We start from the raw sequence: 17,338 nt of genomic DNA, 5'->3' as shown, positions 1-17,338 counted from the left end.
TCATGGTACTGTAAGTAACCCAGCAACTGATCCAGAGTCCTTATCCTCTGCATTTTGTATAGACAGAAACATAAAGAAATGTTCCTTGAGGTTTTCAATGTATTACATAATAAACCCTCATCCTCCCAACCCTCTCTCACTCTCAAATATATTTTTCTAAAGCTACTATAGTCACAATAAGAGTGAAATAGCAAAGAAGCAAAGAAGGAGAGGGGAAATCAACTCACAAAAGTCATGTATGTGGAGCTCAGAAAGGCTTCTGGTTTAGGAAGAGCTTTGCTTTGATTGTTGCTTTTGAAGGTCATTTTAGTGTATTACGTTCACCTCACAGCAAAAGTGCAAGAGGATCAAAAAAGGGCTGATTGCTGAGAAGCTGTATAAGAATAACAAACTCTAAATTCTCTATATTGGCTGGAGATATTTTGTGTCCCACTAAGCTAAATGCCTGTATGATAAAAAGGGAATGAGGGATGGAGAAGATAAGCCATCCTTCTAAAGCAAATACAGAGTTTTATAGAATTATAGAATGGACCAGGTTGGAAGGAGCCTTGAAGATTTTCTAGTTTCAACCCCCTGCCATGGGCAGGAACGCCTTACATTAGACCATGTTGCTCAATGCCCCATCCAACCTGGCCATGGAGTTTAGCAGCTTCATCTTCATCTCTGTTTGTTACTGGATGTATAAAAGGGGTAGATTGTTGAACAATCCGAGTAGTTTTCACATTCCTTCTTTACAGATAATAATACTTCTTGAAAAGAAGAAACAAACAAATAAACAAACAAAACCACAAACCCAAAAACAAACAAAAACCCACAAAAAAACCCCCCAAAACAACCAAAAAAAAAAACCAAAAAACACACACACAAGAAAACACCCCTAAAACCCAAAGAAGCCAAACCAAAAAAACGAAACAAATGAAATAAACAACATGACAGCTTTTAACTTGCCCAAAAACTTTTTTTATTTGGCTGTAGATATTGCATCTTTCTTAGTTCTGTAGAAAGGTGATTTCATTTGACTTACATGGGCAGTGAATCAGATAATTTTAAATAACAGTTCTAGAAACACTTCCATCAACAAAAGGCATATATAAATAGGGTTCAAATGTGTTTTTGATAGTGGAAAGGAATAATGGGAAATAAACTGTGTGGAGGAAGGCTACAATAAACTTCTGCACTAAAATAAAGCAAATTTCATACTGAAAAATGAAACTTCCCTCTCTTAAATCTAGTTGATAATAGGCTAACAACTAGACTGGAGGGTCTCATCCATGGAGGAGAATGACAGTCTGAGGCACTGAGTATAGAATTCTCCTAAGGTTTGACATCAATAGTATCACATAAATATTTAGGAGTTGTAGACAAAAATACTTCTTTCTTGGCTTTCATTTTTCTTGTTCCTGAAATGAAAGGGTTTTTTCTTTTTTTTATGGAATACTTAATCAATAACTCCAATTTCTATAAACACACACACTGCCCCCCACTTCTGAGGAAACATTTTCAAGATGTACAATTCTTTTTCCTGTAAAAAAATAGTTAATCTGGTAAAATGCATGGAAGAGCTTCTTGAGGTTTTGAAGTCTTGAAGTTTAACAGAATTTATAGAGGAATACACCCGTGAGTTGTTCCTCATTATTCCAGATACACCCACAGAAAAAATGCAAATGACATTTGCTGCCAACAAATAGACTCTACTCAGCTGATGCTTTAAAAAAAAACAGGGAGAAATAAAGCTTCATTACAAACTAGACATTTATATTCAGTGCTTTCATAGTGATCAAAGCCAGACATGAAGATAATGAAGAATTGGCTCCAGAAAATGTGCATTAGAATCATGGCATGACCAAGTTTGCTTATTTAGATTTCTCTGTCATAGCCATTTCTGCTTCATCTGTCACTAAAACCACAACTTTTCAAGTTTTGTTTAGCAATGTATTCATGTTCCCTACTGAATATTAATAACCACAGCAAATATAATACTTCAGGGTCTGGGGTTTTTTCCTACCAGACTTTCTAAATTCAACTGAAATCTGAGCTCTCTTTTTCAGGAGCTATGTGTGCATATCTAAGAACATGCAGGCAGAAGAGACGGGAAGTGGCTTCCCCTAGCTAGAAGATACCTTGGAAAAAACTGCCAGTCTTGTGACAGTTATATGGATGTCTAAAATCATTATGTAGTACTAGTTCACTTAAATTTAAAATGAAAGGTTCATCAACCAGACATTTGTGTGCTGTGAATTTACAGAGATATATCCTAGAAAGTGAAATAAAAGATTTAGCTTATATTCTCTTCTTGTTGCAGAGGTGCATTTACTATTAAAATTAATGGGACCAATGTCTATATATAAAAAGACTCTTCATTTACAAGATCTGATATGAAAGCAGAAGAATTATGAACGATTGGAAGAAGGATCATGTTAAATGAGATTCAAGCCTCATATAGTGTTGCAGTGTGATTTCCTGTTTCACCTATCCCAACCCCTCAGGTGTGCCAACCTTTCCTTTCCCCTTTGCCCTCCTGCTAAGAGCTGTCCATCAATCTTAACATTCCAGCAAGGGCGTCGTGTGGTTGGCAGAAGTTCAAAAGATGCCCCTCAGGTCTGGGCTCATTGGCCTGTCCAAGTGTCTGTATCCCTTGAGCCTTCCCCTCCTCACACCTGGTTGGCCCTCACCTGTCCCTTCCCCTCCCCCTGTCCCCGGGGCTTAAAAGGAGACGGGACCATGCGGCCGGGATTCTGTTGGGAGCTGTTACCACATTCAGAGGTCTGTCATCCTGGAATAAAACTCTGGATTAAAACTCTACGGCAGAATCCTCTCCTTTTTCTCTTCACCGTCACCTGAACCTTTTCCACCAGAGGTAAACTGAGTTCCTACTATGCCTGGATTTGTTCCGAGTGCCCAGCTGCAGCACCCAGCCGGCCAAAGGTATCTCTGAGGTGAAACACCACAGCTGCCGCCTTTGGTCCAGCAGCAAGGGCCAGACGAGGCCAGGCACGTCCCACCTGGAAATATTGGGATTAATATTCCATAATATAGTTCCTACTGCATTTAAAAATATTAAAACTAGTTAGAGAAGAATTGAAGGAGCAACTTAACAGAATATCTTATGATTCTGAACTTCAAAAATCACAGACCGTTGTTTTCATAAGTGCTTTTTTTAAATAGCAAAAATTAAAGTACAGATAGGAATAACATGTCAAGAAAAAATTTAAATAGTATATTTTGTATAATTGGTTGTATGAAAAAGCACATATAAAATTTCTTATCTGTTTGGGATTTTTTAGTGTTTTACTAACAAATTTGAAGTTAATGGAATAAAAAGAAATCTGATGTTGTTGTCTATAATGACATAATCTCTTTACAAATAAATATCCTTGAGACCATATACTCTCTCCTCTGTCTTAAAAGCTAAATTAAAAACTCTATTTGTACTAGTGCATGAGCTGTATATTTGCTTTTCTAAGCTTTGAATATGCCTGAATTTTTTTGGACACTTTATCATATTTCAGCATTCTTTGCAGGTAGCCTAATATCATTGGCCAGAATAATAGTTCCAAGAGGCGAAACTGAAAAAAAGAGAAAATGAGGCAGAAATATACCTGTCCTTCCAAAACAGTGGGGTACTCTTTAAGGTTGAATCATTAATGGCAGTCACTCAAGTCTCCTCACAGTTGGAATGGTGTCCAAAGGTTTGATTTGAAAAGAGAGAATAATCTCCTAGATATCGGGGTCAGTCTTTTTAAGTGCTATATAGATATAAAGAGTTCTATTACATTTTTACTCACACATTTTCAAGTTGTTATTCAAGCATATATTGCAAGAAATTGGATTGCTAAAATAGTACTCGATGAATGTTAATAATCACATTTTACAATTTATTGTATTTTACATCTTTCTTTCATCTAGTAAATAGAGAATTTGCATTTTTTCTTTTATTTTCTAAAAAAACAGGTTTTTTATTTTCTTAACAGGTAAAATATAACTCTAACTGGAGTAAGTTCTATTACAAAAAAGACTGTAAACACATATGGCACGGCTGTGTTTTATACTGTAGAACTAGAGGAAGTGCAAAACAACAATGAAGCCTCTCAGAAAATAATATTTTCTCTTCCCTTTTGAAATTACTGGGGCTGAAAAGGTAATTGTCTGAATTCATCCCAAGTGAAACTGAGCTTAGATGAAAGATGGTGACAAATGAATGTATATTTTAAGTTCAGCCTGCATTCATTCTATTGTGAACTTGCCAAATGACATTGGATAAGGTACAAAATCTTATCTGGATATCACGTCCCAGCTCCGGAAGACTTTCAGTCCCTTCTCTGTGCTAAAAGTTTAGAACAAAAGTAAAGAATAAGCTGGTTTTATTCATTACCCGGAACATATAACCATTTGTTCTTTCTCAAAAAGAAAGAGGAGCAGTTCCTAAAATTACTACCTGATGAGGGCATTCTCCTAAATAAAAAGAGATTTGAAGACAGCATTTTCAATCTCTTAAACATGTTGTTAAAGTAAATATTTGAGCAAAATATCTGCTCCGTACAGATAAATAATCTAGCTACAGCACATTCTACAGTGCTAGAAAAAGTACAAAAGGAAACAGTATTTTTCTGTTGATGTCATGCCATAATATAAAGTTGTTAAATTACCACTAATCAACAGAACAAATAATTATGATATGTAATACAAGTTGTCAGAAGGATAATTTTTTTTGTCCAAATAATTATAATATGTAATACAAGTTTTCAGAAAGATTTTTTTTTTTTGTCTGAGAGTAGTTCAAATTTCAGTAAAAATTCTGGGAGCTGAAATCAGATTGGAGACAGTGGTTTCATATTTTAGAACTGAACTCCTGGCTCATCAGGGAAGATCTTGTAGATAGGATTAGTAGGAAAAATCTTATTTGGTAAAATATGTTGGACCTTAGGTGCAAAAAGGGCACAAACAGGTGACTGGTGTTTCTCATATAGGTTGTTTTGACTTCTAGCAGAGGAAACAGAAGAGGCATAGAGAACAAAAACAGGTCTTCAGAGTTAAATTGATGGTATCCACACTTTTAGGTATGCCTTTTATGCTCAGTGCTACACCTTAAAAATATTCTAAATCTATTTCAGGATAAAAGCTAGATATGCATCACCCCAGTGTGCAACCTTGTTTCCTTGGAAGGGAGGAAATAATAGTGTAGTTCAAACAATCCCCTGTTCTGGAGACTGAGACTGCCTAAGATTCAGTATCCTGCAGTTCAAACCTGTCACTTAACACACCCAGGAGTCTAGGCCTAGGTTCTTTTTATTTTTAATATTATTTCTTTTTGTGATATTATTTGGAAAATGTGCACTGGAATCCCACAGGGGAAGACAAACTATTCTGAGTGCTTGTAGATGGAATAGGAAAAGAGACTAAACCTACTTCCTTTCATTAGAAAAAAAGTTTTAAATTCTTTTATTGAAACACACCAAAGAAAAAGTGTAAATCTCTTCCATTTAGAAAAGAACATATTTGCTAAAAGGCATCTGTAACTGAAAAAAAATCCAACCTGATAAAATTACTACAGGAATACGGTGTTCCTTTATTTTTCCAGCATTAAGCAAGGAGTTTTGGAAAAACAAATTAGCATGTATTTTCATACCTTGATATAGAATTCTTGATCCCTTATTATCAAGGACTTAACTGCTTATTATTCAGAAGAAATAAGCCAATATGAATAAACCTATCCATGCTGTGGAGAAATGGTTCAGATATTTTACTAAAAAAAAATTAAGTCTACATATTTATTTTAATAACAATCTTAAAAATGTTATTAATTAATAGCTGTAGTACTCCACTTTCTAGAAAGCCACAAGATGACATCAGAGAGATCATCTACTTATCTTTGAGTAAGTAACACCAAAAGTTTCTTTTATTTTAACAAACCAAGCAATAGCACATCCTGTTTTCTTTTTCTGAGGTAGCACATCCACATATGGCCACATATGTAAATTAAAATATCTTGGCCTATTAAACCAGAATCCAAACTGGATATTGGAAAATGTAAGCATAACTATTATTTAAGGAACTAAATGTGGAGAAAACCTGCTTTAGGGAAAATCTATAAACTCCACATATTTTGAGATGAGATTTCTGACTCAATTTCTCTAGCTCTCTGTGGTGTAGCCAAGTATAGGTGTAAGAAATAGCAACAATAAACCCAGTTCTGTGTCAATCTGTCTGGAAAAGAACAATTCTAATTTCTTTCATGCTTACACTAGTACTACAAACTGAGATTGCAACAAAATGCCCTATGCTTCCATTTCTCTAAATTGTCAAAGTCTCTCTGCAGGAAATGGAAACAAAAGTAAAATTTAAATGATACAGGGGTTTTTATAAAAAACCCAACCCAAAGCAAATTGCAATCCAGGGATGAAAAATCATGCCCAGCAGCAAAATATTCAATATTTTCTTACAGGCTTTACATAAAAAGGTGCAACTCTATTTACTGTAAGATAACTAAACTGATAGTTGTCAGATCTTCAACTTATTACTAAACAGAGTACAAAAATGCAAATCACTATGCTACATATATAAAATACTAGAGCACTATGATGTATATCTATTACACAATGTCTGAGTTATAGGCATGACAATATGGGATATGACAACATGAACCAAGGTTCCTTGAAGTGCTTATTTTATTTATTGTACTTTGTATGTAAGTATGTATACTGAAGGACAGAGATGAGATGAGGTGAAGTAATATGTATATAGATAAAGAGCTGTCTGCTCTAAATTCCTAAAAATGATAAATCTATAGATTGTTCACTGATGTCTGTTTCTACTCTGCTTCCAATAATGTTTTCTTGAAATCTTGCCAGATTTAAGTTTTGGTAAAACAGTGTTCTGAATTGCTTTCTATTGTTCATTATTTAACATTTTTATGTAGCTTCAAATATATGCATGTAGCAGTGGAGGGAGATAATATATAGTACTTGCCTGAAAGAGACCAGCTTTTACAAAGAAACAGAAAGAAATGATGCATACTAAAGTGAGAATAGAATTACTTATAGATAGTCCAGGTGTGGGGCACTTAAAGAGAGAGTATGAAAGAAGTAATGTCTGTTGCAAATCGCAGGACTGACAATATGGATTGCAATATGGATGAGCAGAGAGAATTTTTCTTCATATGATAACTGCATTGATAAACTTCTTGTTGATCTGTTAAAGCTGAGCCCCAGAACAAAAGAATGTTGGAGTTTTTTTGTTGTTTTGGGTTTTTTTTTGTTTTGTTTGTTTGTTTTTTTGGGTTTTTCTAAAATTTGAATTAATACAGGCTAATATATTCAGAAGTGTGACTTAACCAGGATGGGAGATCATTGTAGTATATTTGTATATTATATGAGTATATTAGTTTGTAAACTATGTTGAACTGGATGTTTCTGTCTTGTTGAAATATGCAGCATTTCTGTGGGAAGCTGAAACAATGGTTTTTCATTGCTTGCAGTTGCTGTGTGGTCATCAGTGGTAGACCTGAACACACTGGTCATTCAATGATTCCTGTGAGAGCCATGGTTTCCTTTGGTGTATAAACAAACTGCAGGTCTCATTGGCACTAGAATGACTCAAGCCTCAAACAATTTGCCCACCTCTATGGAAAAAAAAAGGCAAAATTTGCATATCACACTTAATTAGGACCCAGTGCAGGAGACAACCAAGGGTAGGACTATTCATGACAGAAAGTTGGGAAGCACCAAATCTATCTATCTATCTATCTATCTATCTATCTATCTATCTATCTATCTATCTATCTATCTTTTTTTAAAATAAAGAGGTAGACTTCAGAAAAATGATTATGCATGTGAGAATATTTAGATGTTAAATATCTCCCCATTTTACCCACAATGCACAGTACTCAACCAAAAGAATTTAATGTTCCCTTAATATATCTATTAATTTGACATAGGTACTATAACTGTACATTGATAAAGATTTTTTTTGTAATTCTGTTGTATAAATAGCAATATATTTTACCAGTTTTCTGACCAAATGTAAGTAGTATGTATACACAGACACACATGTAATTTACTATCTATTTTAGTGTCTATAGTGTCTATAACAGTAGAAATTGAATAATAGATATAGCACATGAATAATAGATAGAGCACTGGCTGTGAGTTTCAGTACTGGAAAACTACAGTCTTCTATACTGCATTTTATATATTTGGCTGTGCTCATGGAGCTGAAACACATAAACCAAAATCAAGTTAAAGTTCTAGATCAGAAGATTTGTCTTATTCACAAACTGCTGATCATCTGCCACTATATATTCAAAACTTGAAGTATCTGAATTATCTTGCTTATCCTGGGAGTTTGATTATACCTCTATTACTTTCATTTTTCACATTAATCTATGGCTAGTATAACTGTGCTGTAGTAGTTCTGAATTCCCCAAAGTTTCTAAATGAGAAATGATTCAGTTAATCAAAAGTTTTTGAATTATAGCAATTCATAACATGATACACTTAGGAATTAATAGCGAAGTAATTTCCTAAGAGGACAACATACAGCTTGGAAAGCTATCTTGCTAAAATGAGCCAAATATATGATCATAGAACCATAGAGTGGTTTGGGTTGGAAGGGACCTTAGAAATCCTCTAGTACCAACCCTTCTACTCTAGTTCCAGAGTTCTAGAAATCCTCTAGTTCCAACACTAGACCAGATTGCTCAGAGGTCCAGCCAACCTGGCCTTGAACACTTTTAGGGATGGGACATCACAACTTTTCTGAGAAACCTGTTCCAGTGTCTCACCATCATCACAGTAAAGAATTTCTTCCCAATATCTAACCTCAATCTATTGTCTCTTAGTTTTAAGCCTTCCCCCCTGTCCTTACATACTTTGGTAAATAGTCTCTCTCCATCTTACAGGCTTTTTAAGGTACTATAAAGCTGCAATTAGGTTACCACAAATCCTTCTCTTTTCAAGATTGAACAATCCCAACTGTCTCAGCCTTTCCTCATTGGAGAAGTGCTCCATCCCTCCAATAAGCTTGGTGGTTTTCCTCTGGATTTGCATCAGAGAATTTGATACAATTCTGGTTTTCCCATAGATGATTAAATTACATTTAAAGATGTTTAACATAGCTTTTCAGTTTAGTTTTTTTACATATTTTTACAAAGTACAATACTTTTAAAAGAGAACAATTCTGTTATACTGTGTTCCATGTCATCCTTTTCAATATTAATTTAGTGATACTTGAGATTTTTAATATTTCTCACAACGATCTTTCATCTAAAATAAACAATAGTAATTTTTTCAAAGCAGCACAATTTACATTCCGGCCATGATATCTAGCCATAATAGTCACAATAAGAATCAAAATGTTTTAGTGTGCTTTATTGTCATACCCTTTCCAACATATTTTTTAATGTCATATTTCTCACTGTCCCACTACAATTATGTATGGCATCTTTAGAGTGGAAGCAAGAATGCAGTGATTAACTTAGATTCAGAAAAGCATTATGGGACCCATTGCTGGCAAAATTCTAAAGACCAGGATCTGAATTTCACCTAACAGTTACTTCAGGATCTTTCAGGCTTTGAAGTTCAAGACTAAAAACATAGATGTGTTTATCTTTCCTTTAGAAAGAAATTTAGAAATGTTTTTTATGGAATTTAGAAATTCCATAAAAAACAACAACAACAACAACACAACAGCAAACATCTATCACCTAAAAAGAGCAAAACTTTATTCAAAGGTCTCCGATGCAGTGAATATTTTGAATAAAAACAAACTCAAAGAGACAAAGAGAATAGAAATGTAAGTATTTATAAGCAGCTCTGCCCCTTCTTGTGCATATCATCATTAAGAATTTCTCTTTCCTAAGATTAATTTCAACTGCTCAGTGACTTTTTGAGTTCTAGTGACATTTGCATGATTTTCCCTTGGCCTGTTTGTGGCCTAGGAGGCCTTTATGCTTCTCAGTCTTCTCAGAAGTTTTTCAGACTCCACTTAAAATTCATCCCTCCACTGTCTCACTCTGACTCTTTCATGTTCTTTTTTTGCAGAGTCCTGTGGTCTCTGGGCCATTGTCTAAGTATACCTGGTTGCTTTCAAGAAGTGAGTTCCCTTGGTCTTCACAGAGGTGATAAAGCCATTCTAACACTTCTTATGACACATGCAATCTGAAAATCAGAAGGAAGAAAACAAAAGATATCAAGACACCACAGGTCACAAAGATTAAAACCACAAATTATTATAAAATAACTTCAGCCTCTCTGTGATTTATGTTTTGAACATGATGAACTAAAAGAGATTTCAAAAACCAGATGCACGTTTTTTAGAGAAATTACTCTAAAAATATTTCTTTTACATTTTAACATAAAAAATGTTGTCATGTCATTTTTTTTCATTTGTTTTTCTTGGTAACTTCCATTAATAATTTCCCCTAGTTCAAAAATATTTAGAATAATTTTCTTTAATGTTTTCCTGCACCCTTCTCTTGAAGCCTCTTCAAAGCTCTTCTTTCAAACTTTAAGATGAAAAAGGTGAATGTACGTGCAGTATTTTATGTTCAAATACCATATATTCCTTTAAATATTATATCCTGTAGTGGGAATTTTTTTTTGCTAGGAGGTCTTCAAAGCTATTTCACAATGTACACTGTATGGGATATTTTATTGGCTTTGACAAGTATTACATATGCCCAAAAAGGAACTGGGAAAAGTTTCAGTCTAAACCAAAAATCTCAGAAAGAAATTGGTGAGCAGCTTGGACTAGAATATAGGGAAATTTTCCAAAAAGTTAGAAAGTAGTTCCTTGGTGAAATGTTAACATATTTTGTTTTGATTATTCAAAAAGAAATTTTTCTCTATTCAAAACACTTTATTTAAAAAGAATCCAAAATGTTTATACTGATTGTTTTTGGATGTTTTTCAAAAGGCATTAGTGCATTTAAGCCAAGATTACCTATATTGACTCCAAATTATTATTATTCTGTTGGTTTTTCTTTTTTATTGACAATAACCCTACTCTTTATCTTAAACTTCCTAAATCTTGCTCAAAACCAATAGAGCGAAAACATCAGCAATGAAGTTTTAATTTGACTATGGGTAAACAATTAATAGTTTTTTTCCCCAGTATTATTTTGGATCCAAAGAGAAAATATTATGGGGAAATTCAAAATAAGGAAATTCATAGGCTTCTCCTTGCTCTGACCAGTTTGTTTGGTGAGAGACTTTTTTGATTTTCAGTTTGTTTGTTTTTTAGTTTTGTTTTGTTAGGGTTTTTTGTGGATAGTAGGTAGAGGGAATGCTTGGAACTACTATTGACATAATCAGAAATTCCCTTTGATGCTAATGGAGAAGTCTGTTAATGGGGTTATCTTCATGTTTAAAATACCTAAGGCTCCAGGAGATACAGTCTAAAACCCCAGTAGGACTGAATCAATTTTTAACCTTCAAAGCCATATTGATCAAATGGTCTTGTGTGATGTTTGGTTTAGACCTTTGAAATGGCAGTCCTTTCTGCTCTATTGGGAGAGCAAAGTTGCAGTGGCCTTATCTTTGAAGGAAAGTAGCTGGTTTGGTGAGTACTATCAACAGGCTTTCCAATATTATGTAGTGGGAAATGTGTTTGCAAAATTCCTTGGAACAGAAGACCTTTATTTAATATAAAAATATTATTTCTGTGTATTTATATAAGCTCTGCAATGAACTAATATCCTGGAGCTCAGATGGACTACCAGAAAAAGAGACACATTTGATAGAAGAATCATGGGTTTTGTTTTCAGAGACTATTTCTCTTATAATTGTTAATCTACAAACAGTCAGCTAATCACAGACATACATGAAGTTCAGAAAGATTTGTGAAGTAGAAAGAGACTTTATAGAAGAGCATGTTGACCAGATAAATACATGCATTTTGACTGGTGATACTTTACTGTTCATACTGCCTGTGTTCAGAAGTACTGTTTCTGAGTTGTAATAGTATTTTAAAAGTTTTATCACAAAATAAAAGTATTTACAAAACTAAATTACTGAATATGAAGCAAACCTGTGAAATTTAATAGTTCCAGGCCCCTGTGAATCTGGAATTTGCTGGAAAATTTTCCTCTTTCTTTTTTTTACAGTAATTAATGATCTTGAAATGCTAAAAAAACCTAAAATGTTTTCATTTTTATAAGTTGTCAGTTTAAAAAAAATTATTTCAGGAATCATATATGTATATGAGTTAAATATTTATCAGACTAAAATACAGTATTAATTTTATAAACTTTACATTTTTACATATTGAATAAGGGTTTAGGAAGATTAGTTACCTGCATTGAGAGCTTCCAGACAGATTATGTTTCAAATTTTTTTTTTAACATTAATATAAATTCTTTGTATCTGCTATCAAATTAATATATTTGAGGCAATGAAAGGATTCCTCTGATAAAGCAAATTGAAAACATTTGGAATCCATTCCTATTTCTTATCAGCAGCATGCTGTCTAGTCCCTCAAGCAGACAATCTCTAGTACAATACCATCTGATGCTGTCATTAAATCCTCAGCGTCAGGTTTCCGTAGCAACAGCAGAGCTCTCTCTGCTCCACTGTCTGCATGAGAAACCCAACCTGGGACAAAAACAGTTAATTATATGTTGTTTTTCTACGTTTATTTGACAGCTTAAATCAGAGACCTTCTGTAGCTGGAAATAAGTGGTAAGTAGCTGTTAAAGTTTGTGATTATTAAATTGTGGGGCTGTATTGTAGTTGTTGATGTACATGCACACCAGATGGTGGCCTGCTGTATTCATCACCAGATTAGAAAGATAAAGTCTGGGCTATATGTAGGCCCACACACAGCTTAAGAGTTTATTTTGTAATGCATAATAGCTTTTAGTGCTTATTTAAAATAGCAAATCTTGGAAAGCTTTACTTTGATTTTGTTATAGATGTGTCAGGATGAATATATTCCCAAGGTGTTTAAAGTTAGTTTTCATGTTACTCTGTTATCCCTCTCCAGGCCAATGATAGCAAACCATATACAGGTTATATCAAGTTTGCTTGGTTTAGGAGTTAGTGATCACAGAACAGACAACTATCCTTGACTCAAAATAAGCAATGATAATTAAAAACTGTGACCAGAAATAATACATGGCTTTCTTACAAAAAAAAAAAAAAAAAAGAAAAATGTTTCAGAAAGGAATTTAGAAATTGAATGTTTTTACTTAGCAGCATATTCTAAATAAAAGCTTTCCTATGTTCACTAAAGCCAAAGAAAGTATCTTTTTCATTTCTAAGGCAGACAAATCTACTGAAAGCCATTAGAAGCCCAACCACCTAGCAAGGAGAGTTCCCATATCAGAGGAGTTTTGGGTTTCATTTTACTAATTATCTCTTCTTTCCCATTATATTTTTATAATATTGTTGCAATGTTTGATTTCAAAATATGCATGATTGTTTTATGGAATTTTACTTAGATACAGTATCCATTTTATGAAAGCAATATCAACTCAAAATGTAGTTGATACTTTTTTAAAAACATTGTTGTAAATAGGCATGAACTACTGTAGTTTTTGGTGAACAAAATTTGATCATGGTAAGTACAAAAGCTGTGGCATAGGTTGAATCAAGCAGCTGCTACTGTGCCTATATTGCTCAAGTTAAACCAGGACATTGTGCCTTTATACTTCTGAAGATTTAAAGAAAAAAAGGCAACACAGGTATAGTACACATTTTTGTTTATACACATATGAGAATATGTTTAGGTATATTTTATTTAGAAGGGACATATCTGAGATGAAGAGATACTGTAGCAAGTATCAAGAACTTTCATGGAATTGATAATTTTAACTTTTTTGAGGCATCTCCAGACATAAATTATTTCTATATTTGTTTTTGTACTAAAATAATACCATTATGCATTAGACTAATCTTTATACAACTGTGAATGCCATTTAAAATATAATTATAGTTTCATGTTTAATTTTTAAGTATTTTGCTAAATAATTCTGCTGACTAGTAAGAAGCCTTTGAGAAGTTTCACTAACAGACAATATTCATCCAGTTCAGGGTTAAACCTCTTTTCTGAAGAAATCAGGACCATCATGTTAATTTTCCAGGGGCCTTTTCCAATTAATATAAGTGGTAGCTGACTTTTGCTAAAGAATGACATGATACAAGAGAGAAGATAATCACATGAAAAGCACGTAAATAATTATTAATAATTTTGCCCACAGAAGCACAGTTGAGTATTTGAGGCTAGATGGAAACATCTTTTTATCATTACTATACATCTTTTTATCATTACTATACTGCTTGGTCTGGATTGATCTTAATCTTGATTATGTAGTATTTTTTTTTTTAAGATTATAAACAACTAGAAAAGAATTATGAGCAAATTTTAAGAAATTATGAATGCATTTGCCAAAGTTGGGATAATTTCCTTCCTGTATGCACTTATGTTGCAGAAAATGTGTGGCTGTTTGCACACAGGTCCATCCATTTTTATGCATATTCTTAAATAATATCAGTGAGCTTTTGCAAGAATAGGGAAGAGATAGGCAGACTGTAATATTTACCTCTTTTAAAAATACATTGTCTTTGTGAAAATGCTGTGTAATGAATGTTAGAAATTACATGGTATGATATTCAACAAACATAAACCTAGACATTTCATGTTCCCAAAACCATTTGGGAGAGCTGATTTTAATTTCTAGTGTCATATGTTGTCTTGATTTGTGGTTTCTGATTTTTTTTTCATAAACATTTGGTATATAAAGAGAAGATCTAGAAGAAAATTAGATTTATTATAGAGGGAGCATGCTGACAGACACTGACTTTGATACATGCTGTAATATGAGGATTTCATGTCCATACTGCTGCATTTTGTTTTTATCTCCCCGTCCTGTCAGTCTTGCTTCCCTTTTCTTGTGCCAGTCAAGTTAATCACATTTGAACCCCAAATTCCAGAGGTTTATTTAGCTGTAGAGAGTTGATAGAGAAAGAAAAATAATGCCATTGGTTTCACAAACCAAAATAATTTCTCTGGAAAACAAATTTATGATGAAATAAAATATAAAATAACAGCATTTCTATAGAGAGTTGCAAGCTTTTAGTCATTTTGTAAAATAACACATTTTTATGAAGTTAACAAATCAAATGGACAGATGATCAATGTCAAATCTACTGGAAAACTGCCTGTGCAAATGGAATGCCAGATTAGATAATAATCTGTCACTCAAAGTTCTGATGACCATGTGTATATTGCAAAGCATGCCTCAGACAAGAATTGTAGTAAAAGTCACCTTCATCCTAAAATGAATGTAGCATAACTTTTTTTGCTAAAATGTGAAAGATATTTAGGGTTTATAAAGATTTCCAAGGTACAGAATGAAGAAGCTGATATTAGCTATAAATATATCTTCAACATTGACTTTCTGCATTGGTCCAATCATTGCAACAATTATAAATATTTATTAAAAGAGACAAGGATTTTTTTTTTTGTGTGTGAACAATATTAATTGATCAAGGTTGTAAAATATCTTGGCATATTTTACATTGCCAAGACACTGCTGTGCTCATAGGACCCTTCTGAGCCCCCAAACTCTTACTAGTTTTCCTGCTTTTGTATGACTCCCAGGAGTGTGTTCTTTTGGAAATCTTCCTTTGGAAGATGCTAGCTGCTTTCATTTTATGTCTCAATAGGACAGGACTTGAACAGGGTAATTACACTATGGAGCCTGAAAGCAGTGGTTGTGGAAAGCTACTCACACAAGTAAGTGGCTGCAAGGTAGGAAATATAGGGCCCCTTTTTTCATTCATTAAATACCAGTTTTCATTCATTAAATACCAGTTTTCATTCATTAAATACCAGTTGCTCACAGACTGAGTGGATGCTTCTTGCATGTCTAGCAGCATACAGATAGATCACTGCCACGGCATACTATCAATCCAAGAAAAAGGAATCAAGTGAATACTATTAAAAAAAAAAAAAAGAAAAAGATATTAGGTGTGAAACAAGAGTTATGCATCTTGGCCTTCATCAGAAGGGGGAATTTAAGAGGCCTGGAAGATTTTAAAGTGACAAATTAAAGAAGTGATAATAGGTTCTTCAAAGATAGGCAGTAATTTTGAAACTGTGGAGCTGTTTCTCTTTTATAGTTAAGAAATTAACATGGCAGGAGTCTTCTGCTTCCTGCAAGGTCTAAGCTTCTTCTTGAATTTTCTTCAGGAGGGTCTTAGACTTTAATTTATGCAGTTATGCCTTTCGCTTCTTGCTCCCTGAGTGGAGCATATGTATTTTATGAAATTAGCTTCAACAAAATACCCAGAAAAACTCAAATCCTGGTATTTAAAAATTTTTACAAGGATGCAGAAAATTTAGCAAACACCTGAGCTACTTAGGTTAAAAGGCTACATTTCTTCTTTCATGAAATAGCATTTACCCTGCAAATTTTGAAGTAGAAATTACATACTCTGTCTTAAAATGGACAGAATTATGGGTTACTGTAGGAGCAGCTCTCTGGCCACAGAGAGAAACAAACAACTTTCCCAGGCATCATTCTGGGAAAGGCTGTAAGACAACCAGAGAAAAGAATTATAAACAATTCTTATCTTAATTTGCTGCACCTGGCATTGTGAACATGTAGGATTTGTTATAGAGATGTGTTACCCAAAGGGTGGTTTCCTAATTAGCCAATGGTGATGGTGTTTTGATTGGAGGGCCAGTTAGGTCCACCTGTAGTGAACTAGGGTATAAAAGTATTGGTTTCTTAATAGAGATATTATCAGTCTTCTGTAAATGCATTGAGTCTGTGTAAAACATTGCCTGGTCCTAGCCTGTTGAGCTGACAGATTTCTCTTGGGGGAAAACAAAAATGTTACCATACGCATAAATAAGGAAAACTAAATAAAAGGTCAGTGATTTATTTCCTTCTAGTTTATACAAAATGATTTCTCCACTTCTTTTAGACCTGCATTAAGCCAGTTGGACGAATGCTCTTTTATTCCTATGTAACTACATATTTTACCAGGAAACTTAAATTTTTCTTTAATACAATGTTTGTGAAAAGCTTAAATCAAGAAGTTAGGTTTTTTTTTGCAGATTGTCAGTGAAATTCATTTTGGTACTTAGGTATCTATCATTTGCAACATTCTATTGCCAAATAATACTGGACAGAAGTGTAAACTTGACATCAATGCTTGTACTACCAAATTATTACATATTTAATTTTTATATTTTTGCAGTATTATCTTTGAAAGTGCTTGTGATTGTTTTTCATGTCATTTTCTTTTTATTTAGCATGTCTAAATAAATGTGATCATCATATAAATGCCATGGAAAAAATGGGATACTTAAAAGTAAAAAAATCTTATTCAAA

The 17,338-nt window shown here is 33.6% G+C and overlaps 1 protein-coding gene across 1 annotated transcript in view; it reads left to right on the top strand.

The window, feature by feature from the left end:
• Positions 1–12,536: 12,536 nt before the first annotated feature.
• EYS (EGF-like photoreceptor maintenance factor) overlaps positions 12,537–17,338 on the top strand; it is a 792,123-nt gene continuing 787,321 nt past the window's right edge. Inside the window, exon 1 of the mRNA XM_054630570.2 lies at positions 12,537–12,674. The gene's annotated coding sequence lies outside the window, so the exon portion shown is untranslated. The remainder of the gene's footprint in view (positions 12,675–17,338) is intronic.

Source organism: Agelaius phoeniceus, chromosome 3, assembly GCF_051311805.1.
Source record: "Agelaius phoeniceus isolate bAgePho1 chromosome 3, bAgePho1.hap1, whole genome shotgun sequence".
Classification (NCBI taxonomy): Eukaryota; Metazoa; Chordata; class Aves; order Passeriformes; family Icteridae; genus Agelaius; species Agelaius phoeniceus.
The sequence above is the reverse complement of the archived record's forward strand: the minus strand, read 5'-3'. Positions and strand labels throughout refer to the sequence as shown.